This window comes from Elephas maximus, chromosome 1 (assembly GCF_024166365.1).
Source record: "Elephas maximus indicus isolate mEleMax1 chromosome 1, mEleMax1 primary haplotype, whole genome shotgun sequence".
NCBI classification, from domain to species: Eukaryota; Metazoa; Chordata; class Mammalia; order Proboscidea; family Elephantidae; genus Elephas; species Elephas maximus.
In genome coordinates, this window is record NC_064819.1 from 19,860,969 (window position 1) to 19,884,611 (window position 23,643).

At 43.3% G+C, this 23,643-nt stretch overlaps 1 non-coding gene across 1 annotated transcript; it reads right to left on the minus strand.

Annotated features, from left to right (window-relative positions):
* Positions 1-22,805: 22,805 nt before the first annotated feature.
* TRNAK-UUU (transfer RNA lysine (anticodon UUU)) lies at positions 22,806-22,876 on the minus strand. Its single transcript has one exon. It is a non-coding gene; the product is annotated as a tRNA-Lys (tRNA).
* Between the last annotated feature and the right edge of the window lie 767 nt (positions 22,877-23,643).

Below are 23,643 nucleotides of genomic sequence, written 5' to 3' on the forward strand. Positions count from 1 at the left end.
GAAAACCTCATGGCTGCATCTGTTGGTGCACACAAAGCTTCAACTGGCACCCCTGCCATACTTCTACAGTCACCATCCCAGGACACTGGGCAGTCATTAGTGTTAGCTCTGCTGCCCCTGTTGAATGTTGTGGCCACATCTTGCCATCGCTGGAATGCTTCTTCTGTTGACTGTGCTTGTTTTCATTCTCAGGTCCTGGCTCAGAGTCTGGGGCAGCTGAGCCTGACTGGGTGAGTCTAAACCATGTGCCCAGGTACTAGCTGCAAGGTATCCTGGAAAAACATAAATCTGCCTTCTTGGCTTCCACAGTGGGAGGAGGGCTCTGCTTCCTATCAAGATTCCTAAGGTAATGAATTCATAAAAATTGGACAGGTTCCAGATGCTGGGTCATCCAAACAAAAACAACTAAACAAATAAGTGCCCACTACAATTAGTTTCTGCCTGGAGAATAACATTTTGGTTTTTTATGTCTGGAAAGCATGTGAGAAGTTGACCTGGGCTGACAGATTTGTCAAAGGATTGAAGGAAGGTCTAAAAAAAAAAAAAAGTCCAATAAAAACAATAGCATCAAAGCAAGAAGTATTTGCAATTTAATAATGAAAAAACAAATAACCCAACTGAAAGATGGGCAAAGGATACGAATAGACATTTCTCCAAACAAGATACACAAATGGCCAATAAGCACATGAAAAATGCTCAACGTCATTAGCTACCTGGGAAATGCAAATTAAAAACAAAATGAGATAATAGTTCACACCCACTAGGCTGGCTAAGATAAAAAAGGTAGCTAATAACACATGTTAGTGAGGATGTGGAGAAATTGAAACCCTCATGCATTGGTGGTGGGAATGAAAACTGGGCAGCCATTTTGGAAAACAGTCTGGTAGTTCCACAAAAGGTTAAACATAGTTACCATATGGCCCAGCAATTCCGCTTTTAGGTATATGACCACAGGAAACCTCGTACACAGATGTTCATACCAGCGTTGTTTAAAATAGCCAAAAGGAGAAACAACCCAAATTTCTACCAACGGATGAATGGATAAGCAAAATGTGGTACAGGCATCCAATGGGATATTATTTGGCCATAAAATGAATGAAGTACTGATACATGCCACAACATGGATGAACCTTGAAAATATTATGCTAAGTAAAAGAAGTCAGTCATAGAAGTTGATATATTACATGATTCCATTTATATGCTAGTATATAGAGACAGAAAGCAGGTTAGTGATCTCCCAGGGCAAGGGGGAGTTGAGGGATATGGGGGTGATAGCTAAAGGGTATGAGGCATCTTTTTGAGGGGATGGAAATGTTCTAAAATTGACTGTGGTGATGGTTGTACATAACTGTGAATAGACTAAAAAGCACTGCATTGTACAATTTAAATGGCTGGATTGTATGTGAGTCATATCTCAATAAAGAAAGCGGGTATTTTAATGAAACAAGAAATACTTGCTCAGTATAGAAAAGCAGAAAGAGAGGAAAAGAAAGTTCACTCAATATTAACATTTTTGGGTATTTTCTTTCCCTCCTTTTTTTTTGGCAGAGTTTTGAAAAAAAAATTATTTCACATATTTTTGAGGATAATGCGTATTTAATTTTATTTTGATTTTTGGTTTTCAATGGCTGATTTTTTGGAAGTAGAACACCAGGCCTTTCTTTCCAGGCACCTCTGGGTGGACTTGAACAGCCACCTTTTCAACTAATAGCTGAGTGCTTAGCCATTTGCGCCACCCAAGGACTAATGTATTTCCCGTGTTTTTATGCCTCTTGATAAACATCATTTTTAATGACTGTACAATATATTTCATGATCAATGTATTCTAAGCTCCTTCTCGTACGGTTAGACATTTAAATTATTTCCAGTTTTTCACGATCATAAATATGTTTTGATGAACATCTTTGCTCATGAAGTTTATTCTAGATTTGTACATTGTTCCTTAAAAAAAAATCGTTCCTTAGGATAGATTAAATTGTGGGATTATTGAGTTAAGGATTTGAATACTTTCAGAATTCTTGATACTTGTACCAAAGGAGACTATCAATTTACCCTCTCAAAAGATGTTGTTTTAAGAGACACTCTTCCAACAAAACCCAATACCCTAAAATAGCTTTTTTTTATTCCTGATCTGCTGTTTTCTTCTCCCTTCTCATTTCTCATGGAAATGGATTTACATTATAATATATGCCATTGATACTGGTGCGTTTTTCATCTGGGCCCGTAAGTTGATTGCTACCTCTTAAAGTACCAGACGACATATTGGATTTTTTAAAGGTACAAAGGCACAGGGACAAATAGAACAGGAGAGGAGGCAGCGATCACAAAATTTGGAGGCTGAGAAACATCTGGACGCGTGGTAACTGACTTAGCAGACACCATAAAGCTGATAGTGAGTCAGTGGTGGGGGAAGCTGAGAAACAACCCAATCTGGGGATTCTGTGTGGTGCTCAGGAACGGGGGCAGCTAGTTTTTCTGGAAGTGAGAGCAAAGGAGTCATTCAAAAGAGGAGAATGGATTGAAAGTTGGTTTAAAAGGAAGATAGGACCTGTACACCAATGTTCATAGCCTCACTATTCACATAACCCACTGGCATCCAGTCAATTCTGACTCATAGCGACCCTATAGGACACAGTAGAGGTGCCCCGCAGAGTTTCCAAGGAGCACCTTGTGGATTTGAACTGCTGACCTTTTAGGTTAGCAGCCGTAACTCTTAACCATTATGCCACGAGGGTTTCCATTCACAGTAGCCAAAAAATGGAAACAACTTAAATGTCCATCAACAGAGGAATAGATAAGCAAAATGTGGTACATATACACAACATGGAATACTACTCAGCCATGAAGAGAAATGAAGTTCTGAGACATGCCTACGACAAGGATGAACCTTGAAAACATGATGCTGGGTGAAATAAGTTAGTCACAAAAGGACAAATATTGTATTATCCCACTTATGTGAAATAGGCAAGTGTACGGAGACCAAAGCTTATTATCAGTTACCAGGGACGGGACAGAGCGGGAAGGGGGCACCATTGCCTGGACAGCGCTGAGTTTCTGTTAATGGTGGTGGAATAACTCAGAAACAAACAGTGGTGATGGACAAGCATGATGAACATAATCAACATCACTGAATTGGACATGTAAAAGTTGTTAAATTGGCAAAAGTTTTCTCATATATATTTTTACCACAATAATAGAACAAAAAAGCAGGTAAATCCTAAAACCCCCCTGCCCACTCCACACAGCAGGCACCTGACCATCCAGACCTCGCTCCCTGCTGAAGACTGTTGCTTTATGCTCTGGAAGGGGTAAACAGAGGGTGCTCGACTCGGGGACCCCAGTCCCAGCTGAAGACAGAGGTGCTGTGTGAAAACAAGAGGCTTGTATGAAAGTTTATGTGCCCACTGGCAAGCTTGGATTATCCAATAAGCACATCATGTGAAATTGTTCACTGCAGATTCGTGAGTAAGCAAGCACAAGTCAGTCCCTGAGTACCTTGCTTGCTTACTGGGTCATCTGTCCCTGTCAGGGACTGTAAATTTGAAAAGAGCCTTTGATTCTGTAGAAAAGTGCTGAGGGGTTGGGAGAGAGGCAGATGCCAGTCATACCTAGAAGCAGAATCTTTGATATGGTGAAAACATGCGAAATGGTTCACTGCAGATGATATGGTAAGCAAGGCAAGCGTTCCCCATCCCATGTACTGAAAGTACTGAACACAGTACTTCCAATCTGTGTTTTCAAGCTCCACCCTTAAATATGATTGGACAGCTGACAACTATTAATCCTCCCGTTAAGAAGCACCCTATGTCTCATCATGTACTCAAGTCTTTTCAAACTCTAAATTGTTATACTTTACTGATGCCTTGTTCATTGAGTAATAAGTTAATTTCTACATTTTTTGTCTTATTTTTATTGTTACATGAATGGAAACTTTGCTCTACATATTCTTAACTGATTATTGGATACTTATTTATGAAGGTTGTAGCTTTTTGGGTTTCTTTTGTATTTTACTACTTTATTGTGCTTTCTTAATTCTGAAAAATTTCAGATGAGTTATGGCTTTTGCAGAAAGACAATGAGAACATCTGCAAATTGTAATAATGGTCTCCTCTCCCTTTTCCATAGCTCTCCTTCTTATTCTGGCTCCTACGTCTTGCCCCACATTTTAAAAGTGTTCATTAATAATAGCGTGTGTACACACACACTCTCAGTTCCCTGTGTGTTTGTGTGTGTGTGTGTGTGAGAGAGAGAGAGAGATAGGTGGTGGTGGGGGGGTAGGGAGAAAGAGCGGGAGAGAGAGAGCTCAAGCCAGCAGGCCTGAGTTAGCACACCTGTGCTGGAATCTTTTCAGGATCCCCGGGCAATTATCATGAGTGATTTACCACCCGTGTGTGAGCCAAGCTCTCAGTGTCCATGGGTGGGGAGGAAAGGCAGTGCCTCTGAATTAGTGCCAGGGAAGAGAAGAGAAAAAAAAAGAGAGAGTGTAAGTGAGAGGGCGTTATCTCTTCCCAGAAAGGGTCACCTGGTGATTTGCTTAAACCAGCTGCAGATGATGACTTCTAAAGTGCCTGAATGGATGGGGAGGGGATGCTGGCTAGTTAATTACCTCCAGAACTAATGGTTAGCAGCTGCTGGAGGCAGGATTTCCTCTCCTGTTTTCTTGGGATGTGGGAGAAAGATGTGGCAGTCTGCTCCCATAAAGATTACAGCCCTGGGAACCCTATGGGGCAGGTCTACTCTGCGCAATAGGGTTGCTATGAGTTGGAATCAAGTTAACAGCAATGAGTTTTTTGGGATACTGGATCTGGCTAAGAAGACTTAAAAAAAAAGGTTCATTAAAACCTTTTGTGTATGTGTGAGTATATGTACGTGAGTGTGTGTGAGCGTGTGTGTGTGCGAATGAGTGTGTATGTGACTGTGTGTGTGTGTGTGTGTGCATGCATGTGCGTATGCTTCTTCTAGGGAAGGTGTTCCAGACTCTTCGCATTCCTAAAACAGATATTCCTACCTCCAACCTGAACTTCAAAGGAGGAGTGAGAACAACTTAGAAAGTCCAGGAGGAAATTCACTGTCAGCCTTGTAAAAATGAGTTGGTGATGAATCAAAGGTGCCCTCAACGTGAACCGAAGCTGCAGAACGGTGTCATCATCACCTGACACAGAATTGATTCCCCAGGCTTTTTCAGGGAATCTGCAGGGAAAATGGAACCAGCAGAGCAGAGAGCACAGCTGCCTTTTCAATTCACACTCCAGGTTCCTACTAGAAACAGCCATGATGCAGAACATCTTTTTAACTCCAGAATATAGATTGGGTGGACTTCAAAGAAGCTTGCATATCAAAAGCATTTCGCTATTGAGTTTTACAAGTGAGACCAGTAGCCATCATTTAAGTCAGTGCTAGAGAGACTTACTTGATGGTACAGCTCTGATAGGACCAGGGAGGGGGAAAGACCAAAGGGTGTGATTAATCAGCTGCTTTACAGACAGGAAAGTGGAAGTGAAGGCACAGGAGACACATTTCTGCTGAAGAATTATGCTTTCAAACCTGGAGAAGAGTTTTTGGGAGAAGTAGACGAGAAAGGGAATGACATTTACTGAGCCTTGAAGTGCTAAGTGCTCTACGACCATGCTTCCCTGAGTTTAATGCGCTTGTGAATTAATTAAGTGACAGAGTTGGGATTCAAGTTCAGATCTATCAGTCTCTGGAGGTCAAACTCAAAAATCCCAGACTGCCTTATGATCTCCCTCAAGGCAGTGCTTCTTAGTCAATCACCTAAGGGTCTTGTTTAAATACAGATTCCGATTAAAATTATCTACGGTGAGTCCTAAGGTTCTGCTTTCCTAACACATCAGTCTTTCCTTGGTCTGGAAGTTTCTCAGCTCAGGAACCTCAGGTCCAAAGGATACGCTGTGCTCCTGGCACTGCTTTCTTGGTGGTATGAGGTCCCCCTGTCTCTCTGCTCGCTTCTCTCTTTTATATCTCAAAAGAGATTGGCTTAAGATACTACCAAATCCTGTAGACCTCATCAATACAACTGCTGCTAATCCATCTTATTACATCACAGTGATAGGATTTACAACATACTGGAAAATCACATAAAATGGGGGACAGTCACATAAAATGATGGACAGTCACACAGTACTGAGAATCATGGCCCAGCTAAGTTGACAGATATTTTTGGGGGGACACAATCTGAGTGTCCTTGAAGAGATTCAAGAGGATGTTGCATTCATAAAACGCAAACAGACTACTGTAGGGAAATCCATCTGAAAACAAGAAAGATTTTTCTAAAAATTCAAAGCATGATTGCTGGAATTAAAAATTCCATGGGATAAGCTGAATAATCTAATGCACAAGACTGAGAATCAAATTGGTTGATTTGAAAAGGAAATCTCCCAGAATATAGAGCAAAAGCACAAAGAGATGGAACATATTAGAGAAAAGTCAGGAAATACGGGAGATATACCAGGAAGTACAATATCTGCATAATAACCAAAACCGAACTTGTTGCTGGTGAGTCTGTTCCAACTCATAGTGACCCTATAGAACAGAGTAGAGCAGCTGGTGGATTCGAACTGGCTACCTTTTGGTTAGCAGCTGAGCTCTTAACCACTGTGCCACCAGGGCTCCATCTGTATAACAGGAGTTTCAGTAAAAAAAATAGGCACTAAAAAAATAGGAGAAACTTTTTCTAAACTGACGAAAGCAAGAGTCTTCAGACTGAAACAGTCCACAAAATGTCAAGAACAATTTATAAACTAAAGACCAACATCTGGACACATTCTAGTGAAACGCCAGAACTCTATGGATAAAGACAAGAAAAAGCATAAAAGCTTACAGCACAAGAATGAATAGATACCTTGAAAAATTACAAGATTCAGACTGACATGAGATTTCTTCTTATAGCTATACTGGATAGTAGAAGCCCATGTAGTAATTTCATTCAAGTTCTGAGCAAAAATGGTTTTCAATATAGAATTTTACATCCACCCATGTTATCAACAAGAGGGTGGCCCCGCAAAAGTCATTTTCAGGCACACGAAAAATTAAAATGTTATCAGTCATATCATATGCTCTAAATGAAGATGGATTTCGAAGAAGCAAAACTAAAAGGAATTAAAAAAAAAAAAAAAAAAGGATGCCACGAGAGACAAGAAAAAGTTCAGCTAAAACTGACCCAGGAGAAGTAAAGAAGGCTGAAAGGAAATTTAAGAGGCTCCATTAGACTCTTTGAGCCATATAAAAGCCTCCGTAGACTGTCAAGGGTATGATGACAGACCATTACATTTTCTTCTTCTCTGTAGGTTGGGTCATACGACTTGGAGCTACAGTAAATAATCTTCATAGAGTCATAATGTTGTTTATTGGTTTTCGACCCTTAGAATTCCCTGTGGACAGAATGTGGTACATTTATAGCTACAGAAGAGAGTGAACGTGTTTTAACCTTGAAACTGGCAAAGATAATACGATGAAATTGGAAGTTAGTGGGAGCGAGAGAGAAAAAGGAATGGTTCAGTGGTTTTCTCCACTTTCATAGTGGGGAGTTAATGGTGGGTGTGTAAAGTGGATAAATCAAGACAGATTTGTAGGTATATTATTGAAAATAATAAGAGTAACCACTAGAACAACTAAAACGAGTAATAGCACTAACAAAATTGGGAAGTAGAAGGGGTGTGGAGAGATGCCAGGTAATGTGGGTGTACTGAATTCCTAACCTTCCATAAAGGGGAGTCAACAGACACCATGTAAAGAGAAGAAGCCAAGAAATCAAGGCATAATTGTGTAATCTAAAATTATAATAGAAACTCCCACATGAAATAAACACAGCAACTATTAACAGAGATTTTCTCCGGGCAGTGGCCCTGGGATTAGCAGGAGGTGAGGGGAAACTTCTACATTGTGCTTCGATCCGCCCGTGCCAGTTGAATATTTTTAACCATGTCCGTGAATCACATTTATAGTTAAAAAAAAAAAAAGCCAGTTTAACAATATAAATAGAAAATTTTAAAACATGAAGCAAGTTGCCTGTTAAGTTCCCAGGTTTCCTGCCATCTGGTCTGTTCCAGGACCCTTTTTGAAGGACGCGGGACCGTGATGCCCAGAGGCAAGAGAAGAGGGCAGTGAGGAGAAGCAGATCCAAGTCCTCTGGAGGAGGGCAGATGCACTGAAGGCAGGTCAGCCTGGGAAAGAGAGGCCCTGTGGGGACTGAGAGCCTTCTGGAAACACCTGGAAATTTCTTTAAGGCCACAGGGCAACATTGGTTGTTGTTGTTTGAAGCCTCTAAGGTTAGAATGAAGGTCCCTGGGTAGCGCAAACAGTTTGTGTCTGTCAGCTAACATGAAGGGTGATTGTTCAAACCTACCCAGAAGCACACAGAGGAAAGGCCTGGCAATCTGATTAAAAAAAGAAAATCCTATGGAGCAGTTCTATTCTGTTACACGTGAGGTAGCCATGAGTGAGCATTAACTTGATGGCAACGGGTTTGGTTTTGTTTTTTAAGGTTCAACCAACAGCCAAACCAAACCTGTTGCCGTAGAGTTGATTCCAACTCCTAGTGACCCCATAGGACAGAGTAGAACTGCCCCATGGGGTTTCCAAGGAATGTCTGGCGAATTCAAACTGCTGACCTTTTGGTTAGCAGCTGAGCTCTTAACCACTTCGCCATCAGGGCTCCTTTTTAAGGTTAGAGTTGGAGTTTTTAAGTCCAAGTGGTGGGTGCTTCGAGGAAGAAGACTTCAACTTCCTGCAAGGATCATAGAAACAGAATGGACGACCTCAAGGGGCAGTGAGTTCCCCTTCACTGGAGGTGTGTCTGGACCAGTATTTGGGGAAAGTATTTGGGGAAAGGCAGCACAAAAAGGCAAAGAACATGTAACGTGGAGTTTAATCCCTGAAGTTTGATCCTTGTCCACACCTTTCACTGGCAGTGTGACACTGAGCAAGGCAAAGGCTTTAGCCTATCTGAAGCCCAGTTTCCCTCGTCTGAAAACAGGATTAATAACTGCTAGCTCATAGTGTTATGACAAAGACTTCAAAGAAATACCCCGTGTGAAAACCAGCAATAAAGTGCCCGGCATACAGCAAGTGTTGAATAAACGGTAGATGTCATTACAAAGGCATTGGATGGGGTGTGAGTGAGAAGGGGCCAGATCACCTATATGATCCCTTTGTCCTGAGATTCCTGTACCTTTGGAAGCAGAGAATGTCCTCGTTCCACCTTTGCCAACCAGAGCCTGAGGCGGCAGGAGACTGAGAAATTTGGGCATCAGACTGTGGGTCAGGTCAAATAGAAGAATGGGCCCATCTGCCTGGAGAGTGACAACACGGTCTGGGACACCTCCTCCAAGGAGTGTAAGGAGGCTTGGGGAATTACTGTGACTTGGGCAGTAGCAGCCTCACGAGTGGTAAGCCAGCGTACATCCGCTTTCTCATGCCTGCACCCCCGGACAGGCAGATTTCCAGGCTCAGGCTTATGGCTGTTCCCACCTTCTGCCCCGGAAGGCAGTGTGGAGGCTACCCGGGGCCATGATGGTGCATTCTCAGCCACAGTCGTCACGGCACAGCCCTGATGGATTCCGCAGTCTAGACACTCAGGCAGACGCCAGCCTCTCCAAGGGCCACGACCAGGAGCCATTTATAAAGGCAGCTTCCACATTATCACCCCACACCCCTGCAAGGACACGCCCTGCCACAGAGCCGGAAATCTGCATTCCCACAGCCTCAGCCCCACAGCAAATATTACATTGGGTGAGGAGAAGCATTTTTTTTTTTTTTTTTTTTCCTTCTGAAGCATTTAACTTTGAGTGACCGTGTTCCAACAGAGCCCTTCAAGCATGAAAGCAATAGAGCCCTTGGCAAGGCAGGGTCCTTGGTGCTGGGACCTGAGGTGCTCAGCTAGGACCCAACCCATCATCAGAGACCCTGGGCTTGACCATGCACAGGGCAGGCCTGGACACATTCCCACAAGATGTTTTAGCGGGACCCAAGGGACTTGAGTGTCCTCCTTTAACCCAAACAGCTCACAAGCAAAGCTTCCCTAAATACCAACCTTATCAACAGAAGCGCAGGAGTGGAAAGAAACCCCTTACTTGCTGTTCCTCCCTGGGATCCAGAGGTGGTCAATGGATATTGAGATAAGGAGGAGAATGTGAATGTCTAGATGGGTTAATAAGCTGGGAGATTTCTGGTTGCCCTTTCTTTGCTTTCCTTGAAATGCTATACATGTATTCAAGGTCAGACACATCCCATGTTCATATATTTACTGTGCATGATTGAGCTAAACGAAATTTGGGGATTTTCACCCCAGAGATTACAATCACATGACTCCTTTCACATGGAGGACAGCTGTGGACAGGTAGCTGGAATTCCACAATTCTCAGCCTGCCCTTCCCCTAGGTCATGCCCTAAGGCCTTCCTTCCCTAGGTGGTTGAGAGTGTGTGCGTGGCTTATGGTCCCTACTTGACGGAGATACCTGGAGGGCAGAAATCTTGTCTGATCACTGGGTGCCCCTTGCCTCATCCAAGAACTAACCAGAAGTTGACATACAGTTTGCTAAGTAAGGCTTCGGAACAAACAAATCCATGAACACTCCCTTTTCACGGTCTCATAGAAGACCAAAACCAGCGGTCACCAAGCCAACTTAGACTCAGGGCCGTGTGCGTCAGAGCAGAACTGAGTTCCACAGGGTTTTCAGTGGTGATATTTCAGAAATAGCTCACCAAGCCAGGCTTTTCTCCTGAGGCACCCCTGAGTTCCCTCAAACTGCCGACCTTAGAAGCTGAGCACATTCAGGAACAGGGAATCTCAGGGCTGCTGGAGGGCAGGCATAGAGCACCTTCCCCTTTCTTCCTTCTCCCAACATTTCTCTGTTCTCTCTCTTTTCTTTCCTCTTTTTATCTTCCTAAAAATTAATACTAACTGATACGATGTGTCAAAACAGCATTGCTAAGGGCTTTACTTTCTTCATCTCATTTCATCCTTATATCAGCTCAATGGGGTAAATACAATTATTGTTTCCATTGTACAGATGAGGAAACTGAGGCTTAGGGTCAAATCATCTGACTGTTAGTAAGTGGAGGTGCTGGGATTCAAACCCACATCTGTCTGAGCCAAAGGCTAGCCCTTCTTTTTTTGTTTTCCTTCCCTGATCATTTCTCCCACCCCCTCTGCGCACTTGGCCTTGCTCACGCCTGCTGACAGAGCTCAGGACTCACCTGAAGGCTCGACCTGGGTCCCTGAAGGCCATTTGTCTACATAGGGCACAATGATCATCTTCTAAAGCTGCCCCTCTGGTGTTGTCTGCTCCCAGGGGTCATTGTGCTCACCTGCCATTGCCCTCAATCGTATTATTGGGGGAACCATGAACATTAAAGTAAACTGTGTGTAGGAGAAAGCATTTAGTGAGTGGATCCAGACAGATCTGGAGTCAGACAGTTTGGGCAGGTTAGCTGACCTCTTTGAACCTCAGTATCCTCATCAGAAAAATGGATTATTGTGAGAGTCCAAGGAAATAACATGTTAAAACACATAGCACAGGCTTGGAAAGGAGAAAGGGCTCAGCCATGAGAACTAAAAAACAGCCTTTGAGACCACTGGCCTGGGTTAATAATAAACTCTAGAACCCTGCGTTCCTTGACTAATCAGTTGAGGTATCGCATAGACCTTTTTCTAGGCTTTGCATTAGCTTGCTAAGGTATTCCTGTGTCATATGCTTCTTCAGGCTAAAATGTCAGAAGAGTTATGAGTAGGCTAAAGTATATGACCGTAAGGATTTTTTGTTTCTTAAAAAAACAATGTGTTTTATTTGACATTTCTACCGGGAATTAGGAAACCCTGGTGGCGTAGCCAGTAAGTGCTATGGCTGCGAATCAAAAGGTCAACAGTTGGAGTCCAACGGGCACTCCTTCGGAACTCTATGGGGCAGTTCTACTCTGTCCTATAGGGTTGCTATGAGTTGGAATCGACTTGACAGCAATGGGTTACTGGGATTAAATGAATAAAATTAGTTTTTACCATTAAAAAAAAAAAGATGTAAAGTTTATAGCTTCCAACAACTGCAGATTTGTTGACAATGCCCGGTTCTCTGAGCCCAAGTACAGAGGCAGGTGAACAGCACAGGCTGTGGAGTCAGGCAAGCCCAGTTTAAATCCTAGCCCTACAAGCTAATGATCGCGTGGCCTTGGCCACGATCAGCAGCCTTGAGCCTCAGTTTCCTCATCTGTAAGTTGCTCTAATGACAGCATCCTTCATGGGCTTGTCGTAAGGGAGAAGGCAGGAAGTGCAGGTAAGACATGTAGCACTGCCCAGCACCCGGTAAACCGTAACCAGTATCATTGGCCTGGGGGTCGTGACCTGTGTGTTGGGATTTGAAGAGATTTAAAAAATATCTTTCTTTTCATGTCTTCATTTCAGGATTTTGTTGTTGTTAGGTGCTGTCAAGATATGATATGGTAGAACTGCCTCATAGGGTTTTGTAGGCTGTAATCTTTACAGAAGTAGATTGCCAGGTCTTTCGCCCTTGGAGCTGCTGGTGGGTTTGAACTGCCTTTCCGTTAGCAGGTAAGCTCTTAACCATTGCAACACCAGGGCTCCTTCATGTAAGAATAAACACACACACACACACACACACACACACAAAGGCATGGTTTTCAAAACACTTCAGAAAAGGAGTTAAGAAATACAATAATTACTAAAGAGCTTGTTTAACTAACTTTTCTAATGTCATTTAGGCCACTGGTCCCACAAAAGTGGGAGTGAGATGCTGAGGGGTGAATGGCCGCAGCTGCAAATCTTCAAGGGCTAAAATCTTACCTGCTTCTGTCCCCTGCAAATACAGAAAGATGAGGTTAGACATGTTACTCTGAGTGCCAAACCCAAACCATACCCACTGCTGTGGAGTGGATTCTGACTCATAGCGACCCTATAGGATGGAGTAGAACTGCCCCACAGGGTTTCCAAGGAAAGCCTGGAGGATTTGAACTGCTGACCTTTTGGTTAACTGCCAAACTCTTAACCACTGTGCCACCAGAGTTTCCACTCTGAGTACAGAGGAGAGCAATTTAACTTCAGTGCAGTTAGTTTGGCATCTGGCTTTTCTGGATACTTTCAGTTTATAAAAGATCTCCTCTGCATGTCCCTCTCCTCCCACTTGCCCCCCCGCCCCGCCCCAGCCTTAAAAAAGAGAAAAGAAAAAAACAGACAGGTCAAACTACCCTCCTAGAATTAACTGTTGGGTCTTCCACACTCGCCCCGCCCTATTCTTCTTTCCCAGAAATGATCCACCCACACAAAGGCCAACACTACCCATTATGGTGCAGAGAAGCATGCGGAATTCCAGGGAGCCAGTTCTTCTCTATGTGCAGCCCAGGGCCCTAAGCATAGCTGAGTGATCCTGCAGGACGCTTGAGTCGACTATACACCTGAGAAGAGAGATATGGTCAAGGCCTTGCTTGGAGCTCAGCTGTGTGCTGGGAGTGGGGATTTGGCAAGTCACTGAGTTCCTTCACTGTACCCTTTTATGCAATGATAGTTACTGAGAGTGACTATGGCCCAGGCACTGTGACAGGCCCTGGGCCCAGAGGAATGAAAAAGCCCCAAACTGTCTGCAAAGAGCTGGGTGTCTGGTCCAACATTCCAGCTCAGTGGGCACAGGAGCAACTAGAGGAGACTGACTCACAACTCTCTGGGAGGGGGTGAAGGAGCCCTGGTGGTGCAATGTTTAAGTGCTTGCCTGCTAGCTGAAGGGTCAGCAGTTCAAACCCACCAGCCAGTCTGAAGGAGAAAGATGTGGCAGTCTGCTTCCATAAAGATTATAGTCTTGGAAACCCTACGAGGCAGTTCTACTCTGTCCTACATGGTCACTATGAGTTGAAATCAACTCAAAAGCAATGGGTGGGGTTTTTTGGGTTTATCTGATCCTAGCATGGAGGCTAATAACCATGAGGTTTGGCCACCTGCCCCATGGTACATGCCCAACTCCACCTTGTTTCAGGCTGTCACCTTTTCTTCTTCGGATTGGCAAACCAGGCCTATATTCCTCTTTGCGACGCTTCAGCTTCCCTATCCACTATCCACACTGATCATATCTGATCACTCCCAGGCTTCTAGTCCACCAACAATCTCCAATCTCCTTCAAGGGAACTCAGGGAATGTTCTTTGAATGAATGAATAAGGAAGGTGGAACCATGCCCAGGGAAGCTCACAAAAGTCTGACCAGGGGGAGCTGGACCCCAAACATTAGGAAGCTTGGAGATTCTGTAAAGCAGGGAAGGACAGGTTCTTTGAAGGCAGGGATTGGATGGGGAGGAAGCGGGACTGAGGTCAGGACACACTGTCATGACAGTCAGAAGACAGACTCTGGCATGGTTTGATTCGAAACTCCTTTCCTGCGCGGCTCTTGTTGGTTGTGATAGTGTCGTGGAAATCCTAGCCAAATATACTTTGAGAGAGAGAAAGAGAGAGGCTAAAGGAACCCCAACCAAGACTCCACGTCTATGAATATTCATGTAGAGCCATGGCAAACTTGCCAGCTGAGGCTTGGTTTCTCTTCCAGCAAAGAGCAAAAAAAAACGTTTAACGCTTAGATCCTCTGGGCTTGCTAATAACAAAGAGAGAAAGGAGCTCCTTCCTCATCTTCAGCTAGAGCACTCACCTTTTTGAGGGAGTGAAGTGGAGCTTGGCGTCTTGACTGCTGCTTGAGCCCAAGTCAGGCCATTTTGTCAGGAGAGGACAAGAAAGGGCAGGAGGAAGAGAAAGGATGGGGAGTCTCAGACATCCAGGGGCCTCCCTGGCTCTGTTCCCAAATCTCACTCCGCCGAGAGACACTGGACTACTAAGCTTTATTCCAGGGTCTGTAAGTGGCAGGATCCAGGCTGGGAACCCCTAGAACCAAGACAGAAGGAGCAGGGGCTTTTTGCTCAGCTTCTTCTTACATTTGCAGTATACCAATTTCCATATCATTATATTATGTATAAACATAATAATTTGTTCCTCCAGATTTCCAAGGACTAATAAATATAAAGTAGATAAAAAATTAGAAATCCAAAATACATTATTAATTTTATATCTCCTTTATATAAAATCATTGAACATTACATACTGAAGTTAAGTGATGGTCTAGAATAATAATTAGGTTAGAAATGCCAAGTTGAGTTGTACACATACTAAATGCTTGTTGAATAAATAAAGTGATTACTCATAAGAGTTCTCAGTGGACTGTCAGCTTCCTGGTGACTGGGCCTTTTCTTGTTCTGAGCTAGAGGTCCAGGATCCACAAATAGCAGGCATTGAGTAAGTGCTTTTCAGTTAAAGTCTCCGAAAATGACTTTTATAACCAAGACAAGGCTCGAAGATCATAAAATTTTAGGGAGCTAGAATGATGATGATGGATGAGGAGCACACACGGCCTGTGAGCCTTGAGCATGCCTGTCTCATCTTGGCTCTAAAATGAAAGCCAAGGAAGAAGAGGAAATTCCCATAAAGGAAGCTGCTTGGTGTCCAGGCAGAAACAACACAACAGCAATACACTGTGGGATTAGCAGGACGGTCAGGGATGGAGCTCTGAGCAGCAAGGAGATGAATACGGACAGGAGAATCTGGCACCCAGGGGCCAGCAGAGTGCTGCAAACAAGCTTCTCAACAACAGAAGCTCAAATGAGGGCAAGTGGAGAATGAAAAGTCAGTTAAAGTTTAGCAGAAGGCTAACATTTATTGTTTTCTCTGTACTAGGCACTCCGCTAAGTGTTTTCCATGCGTTGTCTTATTTTTTTCTCTTGTGACTCTGTGAGGGAGGTGATGTTACTGTCATCCCCATTTCTATGTGCAGATGGAAAAACTGATGCTCAGAGAGCTGACTTTCCCTAAGTCACAGACAGTTGGCAGGTAGTGGACAGAGTTTGGGAGTCCCTGGGTGGTGCAAATGGTTTATGTGCTTGGCTGCTAGCCAAAAGTTTGGTGGTTCAAGTCCACCTAGAGGTGCCTCAGAGAAAAGGCCTGGTGATCTACTTCTGAAAAATCAGCCACAAAAAACCCTGTGGAGCACAGTTCTGCTCTGACACACATGGGGTGGCCATGAGTTGGTATCAACTCCACAGCAACTGGGTGGTTTAGGCAGAGCTTGTGAACCTGAAGGTCTGACTCTGAAGCCCAGGTGATTAATCACTGTGTCACAGTGCTTTTTCAAGATACTAGATTGGCATCGAATCATACGTATTTTCTTCAGTCTTGAGTCCATATCTCCATATAATGATACGATGTCTTCCAGGAAGTTTTTTTTGTGTGTGTGTGTGGGGAGGGGGAGGGGACATGGCAAACGTTTGTGGTATGTATGTATGTGCTAAAAATAATATAGATTTCTGTTTGTAGAAAGCATAAATGGCTAGAATTGCTCGAGGGACACCAGCCTTTGACCTCTGGGGGAGCACATCTCAGTTCCAGGTTCTTTACTGCGGAGGGTGAATCTGCTCCATAGAATCAGCCTTTGAAGCCAAACCAATAAATGAAAGCAAACTCCTCAGGATGCTAGGGACTCATCATTCCATATGCATTTAAATTTTTTTTTTTAAGTTTGTATTTTAAGGTTTTAAAATAGTTTTTCTATTGGCAAACAATGGTGCTTCTGACTGGGACTGAGAGCGACTTATGGCCTCAGACATTCTCCTACGCGGCTAGCAAGGAGGAGGACTGCTCTCTTGTGTTTAATCGCTACTTGGAACACGTAGTTAGAGAGATGGGTGTCAGATTTTCTCACTTAATGTTTCAGAATTTTTGCTTAAAACCCATATGGCTCCAATCATAACTTTTCTTAAGAAACACATGGGGTAGGGGGAATGCAGATCAGAATTTCAGATTCTCATAGATTCCAGACTTCCTGGAGCCATGGAGGCTGAATGAACCCCTGAAACTATTGCCCTGCAATGACCTTTAAACCTTCAATCAAAAATATCCCCTGAAGTCATCTTAAAACCAAACAATAGTTTAGCTTAACTAGCAAAGAATGTCTGTCTTGAGCATTATGGTCTCTTAAGAACTATCTATAGGGGATCAAATTGACAACAGTAACTCCAAAGATTGGATGGGAACCTTAGTGGGCAGTGAATTTATGTTAATGGGGAAGGAACAACTTAGAAAAGGAGGGTGAGATGATTGCACAACTCGAAGAATGTAATCTATGTCACTAAGTTGTACATGTAGAAACTGCTGGATTGGTTTATGTTTTGCTGTGTATATTCTCAACAACTACAACAACAAAGAAACACACCAGGCATCAACACACTTGTTTCTCTGTTCTGCCACATGGCAGGCCCGGCTGAGCCCATAGGAAGCACTGTGTCCTTGAAGCCTTGGGCTTTTTCTGCACAAACTCTCTCCAGTTTTGTTCTCCACTCTTCACTCTCCCCCTGTTATCCTCCCAAATGCACTGTTATTTAGTTAAACTTCAAAGTAAAATGAACAGAGCCCTCAGCAGCCTGCCTTGTATATGGCTGAAAATTCTACAAACTACTAGAAAGTCAGAGCAAGGAAAGGCCTCAAAGACATAGGTGTTGCTTTCAGCTTATAAAGGCAGAAGCTGGAGCCTGGAGAGGCCAGGGAACGTGGCAAGTATGTAGTTAGTTGGTGCTACCAGGCCAGTGTTCTTTCTCTTAAATGTTCTAGACATTTGCCAGAAAGGCTGGATAATGAGAACTCTTAAATATTAAGCTACTTTTTTCAGGAAACTGTCTTTCCCCCTTTGGGCTCTATCCTTCTACCTCCCCAGGTAAAGTGAATCACTGCCTGTGTTGTCGGACTCTGCTAACTGTTATAACAAACAATCTTCAAATATCAGGGATTTAATTCAATGGAAATTTCTTTCTCAAACACAGTCCAGTGCAGGTTGGGGATGGAGGGCTCTGCTACATACACCCATTCAGGGACCCAGGCTCCAGCCAGTGTGTGGCTCTGCCATCTTCTAGCCTCAGGGTCTTACCTGTATTTTCTGCATCTGACTGGCAGGCACAGAAACAAAGTGTGGAGGATCTCATGGGTGGTTTTAGGGGGCAGGCTGGAAGTGGCATATGTAATATCTGCCCACAATCCACTAAGAAGAACTACTCACACGGTCCACCTGGGTGCTAGGGGGCTGTGAAATATAGTTCCCTCCCACCCCCACCGCCATCTACTGGTTTTGCATCCTCATTTTCAACCAACCATGGATCGAAAATATTTGGAAACAAAAAAACAAACTTTTTTTTCCTTTTCATTATTACCTAAACAATATGGTATAACAACTATTTACATAGCATTTACAGTGTATTGGGTATTATAACTAACCTAGAGACAATATAAAGTATAAGGGAGAATGTGAGTGGGTTATATGCAAATACTACATCATTTTTTATAAGAGGTTTGGTCCTGGAACCAATCCCCCATGGGTACTGAGGGAACACTATATTGAAGCAGTGTGCCCAGGAAGGAGAGAGGAAACCTAGTGTGGAGAGCATTAGCAGTGTCTGTCACAGACCATTCATTTGCTCCTCCCCCTGCTTATCTGCTCCCCAGGGAGGATGGAAGTCTCACCCAGTCACCGCATTTAGTTCCAAGTTCAGAACCTTCAGGTGTGTTTGAATAGTCAAAGTCTTTTAAATCCAGGCTTCTGGTTTCTTTGGCAATACAATTCTCTCAAAAGCTTAGAAGCCTTTTAATCTATTTGCTTCTAGTCAATTCCATGTGTAGGTAACTGCATCCAAAGTATTTTTTTTTTTTTCCCCTTAAGTCATAATACTCATTTCTGCCTCATTCATTTATTTATTTTACTTCCTCACTCCTATGCGGTTCTTTCTCAACCTAATGGTGGCTATGTTGAGGCTGGCATGCTTGGGTAAGAAGGCACATTCCATGGACTGGTTTTTGTCCCAGGGCTAATTCACTGGGTTTAGTTGACAAGTTTCATTGGGCCTTGGCTGCTCAAAATCTTTTAAAATTCAGAACTAGACTGTGTCTAAAAAAGAAACTTTCATTGTATCAAGCCCCTGAGATTTGGGGATTGTTTATTATAATAGTTAGCAGATCCCCAGTAATACAGACAATGATTCATTTTGTCTGGAGAGGTGGAAGGTTGAAGCCCAAAGAAGAAAGGAAGTTTCCTAGGAAGAAGTAGTTTTTTCCTATTTCTTCAAGACCTTGAATTTCTGACTCTTTCTATTCCATTTTGTTTCTTCTTGCAACCTGGCCCATTCTTTCCTGAGCTCATCGTTTTCTTGTAATTTGCTGAATGCAGCCGCTAATCACCAACACATAGCTTTGATATTCTCTTTTCCATCTTCTTCCCCTACAGCATTTGTTTCTGACTTCCAAGTATCACAGGCAACAGATTTTCCCAAATGTTTTGGCAGAGCATAATATGAATTTTTAGCCACCTAACCTGCCATATCTTTTTCTATCTTATCAGACTGCTCAGCCACCGCCTTGGCCTCGAGCTTTAGTTTTTGTTATGGGAGTTCCTCACTTGGAGAAATCAATTCTTGTAATTCAGCTAATCCCTAAAATAAAGAGCCCCAAATCTCAGTGAACATCAAAATTGACCAAAAAAACCCCCCAAAACTATCGTTCTTCCACATATCACAGTCCAGTGGTGACTGACTCAGAGGTTAGAGTAGAAGAAAGGGAAGCTCTGCTCCATGCTATCACTCAGAGACCCAGGTTCCTTCTATTGTGTAGCTCAGGTTTCTACTTCTAAAGGTACTGGACACCTTTATTGGATTCCGGTATCTGTTTGTCAGGTGAGAGAAGAGCATGGAGAAGTTCTTGAGAAGTTTTTAGGGCAATCCTCAGGTGCTTGTCCTTTGGTGAAAACTAGTTACATGGCCCAACTAGATGCAAGGACTCTTGGACATTCAGCCCACTGGTAGCTTAGGAAGAAAAAGAGACACAGATATTACTGAGCAGTAGCATTATCTAATGCAAAGAAGTACATCACCCACTTCCTCTGTTAAGATAGGACTTGCTTCCCCAAGTATAGGTCAACAGTCTTTGACAACCTTCAATTGTCAGGCCATTCAGGGATCGCCTCAGCTGCAAAGAGTCACTTCACCCAAGGTCATGCCCTTCTTGGGGTGCCTTACATCCAGAGACTGACTGATCAAGGCCAGGGTATAAAGGCTCAGTCATTTTGAGCCAATACAGGACAGCTCTGTGCTGGGGGTATTTTAGTTCCATGCTCCTGTGGAATCAGCTAATGCTGTTGTTGGGCCTACCTTGTATCTGAACTTCTCCTCTGTCCAGTCCCTCTTCCCCCTCCCTTCCACAGGTATCAATCCCAAGAGCACTCCCTAATAAATGCCCTGCACACTAAACTCACTTCAGAGCCTGCATCCCAGAGAATCCAAGCTGCAACAATAGGCATATCTTATAAGTACTTCATCATTGTTCCCTTCTGCTGTTATTATACTTTATTCTTGTTCTCCTTTGTGGCCCTAGCACCAGTTACAGTGCCTGACACATAGTAGGTGCACACTAAAATATATTTTTAAATGAATGTGTATTTAAATTTATTTCTATACTCCTCATTTGTCTTTGTCAGGCCATCATCTCCTCCCCAGAAATAAGGCCCATGTGTTCATCTTCTCTGGGTGGCTAACTGCCTAACACTTAATCATTACTCAAAAAAATACCTTTTTTTTTTCTTTTTTTTGGTGAATACATGGTGTGATAGTTGGATAATGGAGGGAAAGAGATTCCAAGACCAGGGGTCAGTCCAGCATTTCTATGTAGGAAAGGCTTGTGTGGAAAACTGGTGATGATGGAGGCGGGGTATGCATGTCTAGTGATTTGTTCTGAGATAATCTTTGCTAAATAGGCCTTCTTTTTTACATATTTATTTGAGATGGCTGGGGTAGAGAGTAAATGATGACGATTCTTAGGGAGCAAAATCTATCAAGTTACCCTTGGCTGTACCATCATCCCAAGATGAAAGAATACCCCTGGGCAGTGAAGGTTGGAAGCGTTGTCTGGAATGGGAGGAGACATCAATCTCTTCACACTCATTTACTGAGCGCTGTGCTCCTTGGAAACTCTATAGGGCAGTTCTACTCTGTCCTGTAGGGTCGCTATGAGTCAGAATCAACTCGGCTGCAACGGGTCAATGGGACAAGCAAAGCCTGGCAGTAGGGGCTGAGGAGGAGTCACCAATAAGGAGAGTGGGCTCCAGAGACTGCAATGGGAAGAGGGCCATTCCTTACGATGCTCGAAGGAAAACTAAGAAGACAGACAAGTTCATCATGAAAAATTAAATACCACTTGGACAGTGAAACAAGACAATACAAATAGATACGACACAGGCACTGTTACAGGTAGACTCAGAGGCCAAGAAGGAATACGGCAGAAAGCCTCTGCTCTGAATCGAGGCAATTTATTATCCACTCAGTTTTCAGCAGCACAGTCACACAAAGAGTGATGGATGGGAAGACAGAAAGGGAAATAAATGAAGGCGTTAGATGGAGTTGCGATAAATAGAACCAGTGATTGATGAGAGAAAGAATGGAAAATCAAAAGACATATGAGAAAATAGATGACTGAGAAATTATGGGAAGAGAGGGCTAAAGGGAGGGAGTGAAGGGAGAGAGGGAATAAAAGAGAGATCTTTCAGCCAGACCTCAGGTTGTGCCCTCTTCATCCTTTCAAACCAGCACTGTTCCTACGTATACTCCCCAGCCTTGTTTGGGGCTCCAGAAAGTCAGGCATGGCCCCTGTGCCAGGTGTGTGGCCCCAAGAGCCTTTCCCTTCTCCTCACAGCACAGGTCTCCTGTCAGGTCTTGAGAATAAGGTCTCACCAGAACCCTTCATCGTCCTAGGAGATGCTGTAGTCTTGGGGACCTCTCCGTTCTATTTGATTCCCCATTTCTGCCTTCCTTCCTCTACCTCTGCACAAGTTCCCATGCCCACAGAATCCTGAAATGCCCACTTGGGGGTCAAGGAGCCAAATCAGTCTTTGCCTCTTCCACAAATGAGGGCAATGCCATCTTTCATTTTGGGAACAGGATGTGACAGGACCAAGATCCCTTCCAGAGACGAAAATTAAAACAAGAGATTATAAAGGAAAGTGTATAGGAAAGGAAAAAGCACTCTAGAAATATAATGACAGTAGAATGAGACATGTTAATGGGGTCAGAATTTGGCTCCCAAGTTGCTCTTAAAATATTGAAGCACTTAACAAGAAGAGTGAAATTAAGTAGGTATGTATTTATTTCTTCAGATAGAAATCAGTACAAAGGCCTAAAATAAATTGACCAGAGATTGAATAATATTAAAACTTAATATAATGAGAATTTGATATTTATATATATATTTTTTCTGGTGGAATGGGAAGAGGGCTGGACTGGAGTCAGGAGACCCTATTCTACCAACTCTGAATACTCTTGGAGAGCCCATTCCCCTCCCCGACTACAGTTTCTCTGCCTTTCATAACAAGGGATTGGTCAGGAAACCATTTCCAGAGTCCTTCCAGTTCTGCTGTTCTGTCTCAGAACAAAGAAAGGGGGTAAAAAGTGATTCTGTCTCTCATTTGCAAGGATGATCACCTCTGGTGGGACCCAACACAGGCATCCTTATGCTAGTGTTGCCAATTCAGTAGCACATTCACTGCACCCAAGCCAAAATTGGGAAAAATATGTTGTTAACTGCTGTCAAATTGGCCCCCAACTCATAGGGGTCCCATGAACAATGGGATCAGGCCATTGTGATCCACAAGTTTTTCACATCTTAGTCTGGAAGCTCTGCTGAAATCCATTCAAACAGCAGAGCAACATACAAGCCTCTACTGACAGATGGGTGCATTGGTTGGGAATCGAACCCAGGCCTCCTGCATAAAAGGCAAGAATTCTATCACCGAACCACCAATGCCCCTGGGGAAAATACAGGACTGGCAAAACTGAAGTGAGATGGAGAGACGGAAATGCAAACAGACCAGAGGAAAAATCCAGTCAGGAGGAGAATTTACAGTTTTTCACCAAATGCTTTCCTCTGAACAAGAACACAGGAATTAACTACATAGGGCAAGATGGCCCAGTGCTAGGGCTCCCCAGGATTTTCAGTTTCAGGATCCCTCCTTCTGATTGTAGTTGTATTTTAGTATCAATGCATAGAGAATATGTATACTTACAAAAAGCTACATGGAACTCTAAGATATTCAGCTAAATTTGTATTAAAACAGTACTTACATTAATTTGAAAAACCGTAGTAATTTATGTCTGTTGTTATTGGTTGCCTTCAAGTCACCTCTGACTCATGGCAGCCTTATGGATGACAGAACAAAACATTGTTGGTATGTTTGAGCTGACTGTTACGGCCACTGTGTCAATCCACCTCGTGGAGGGTGTTATGAATTGAATTATGTCCCCCCAAAATATGTATCAACTTGGCTAGGCCATGATTTCCAGTATTGTGGTGTTGTCCTCCATTTTGTGATCTGATGTAATTATTCGCTGTTTTGTGATGTGTTGTAAATCCTAACCTCTGCCTGTGGTTATAATCCCGTTTTTGAATGGGTTATGTTTGTTACGTTAATGAGGCAGGATTAGGATGTATCTTGAATCAATCTTTTTTGAGATGCAAAAGAGATTAAATAAGCAAGCTAAGTAGTAGGGATGGGAGAAGACAGATGCCAAGTC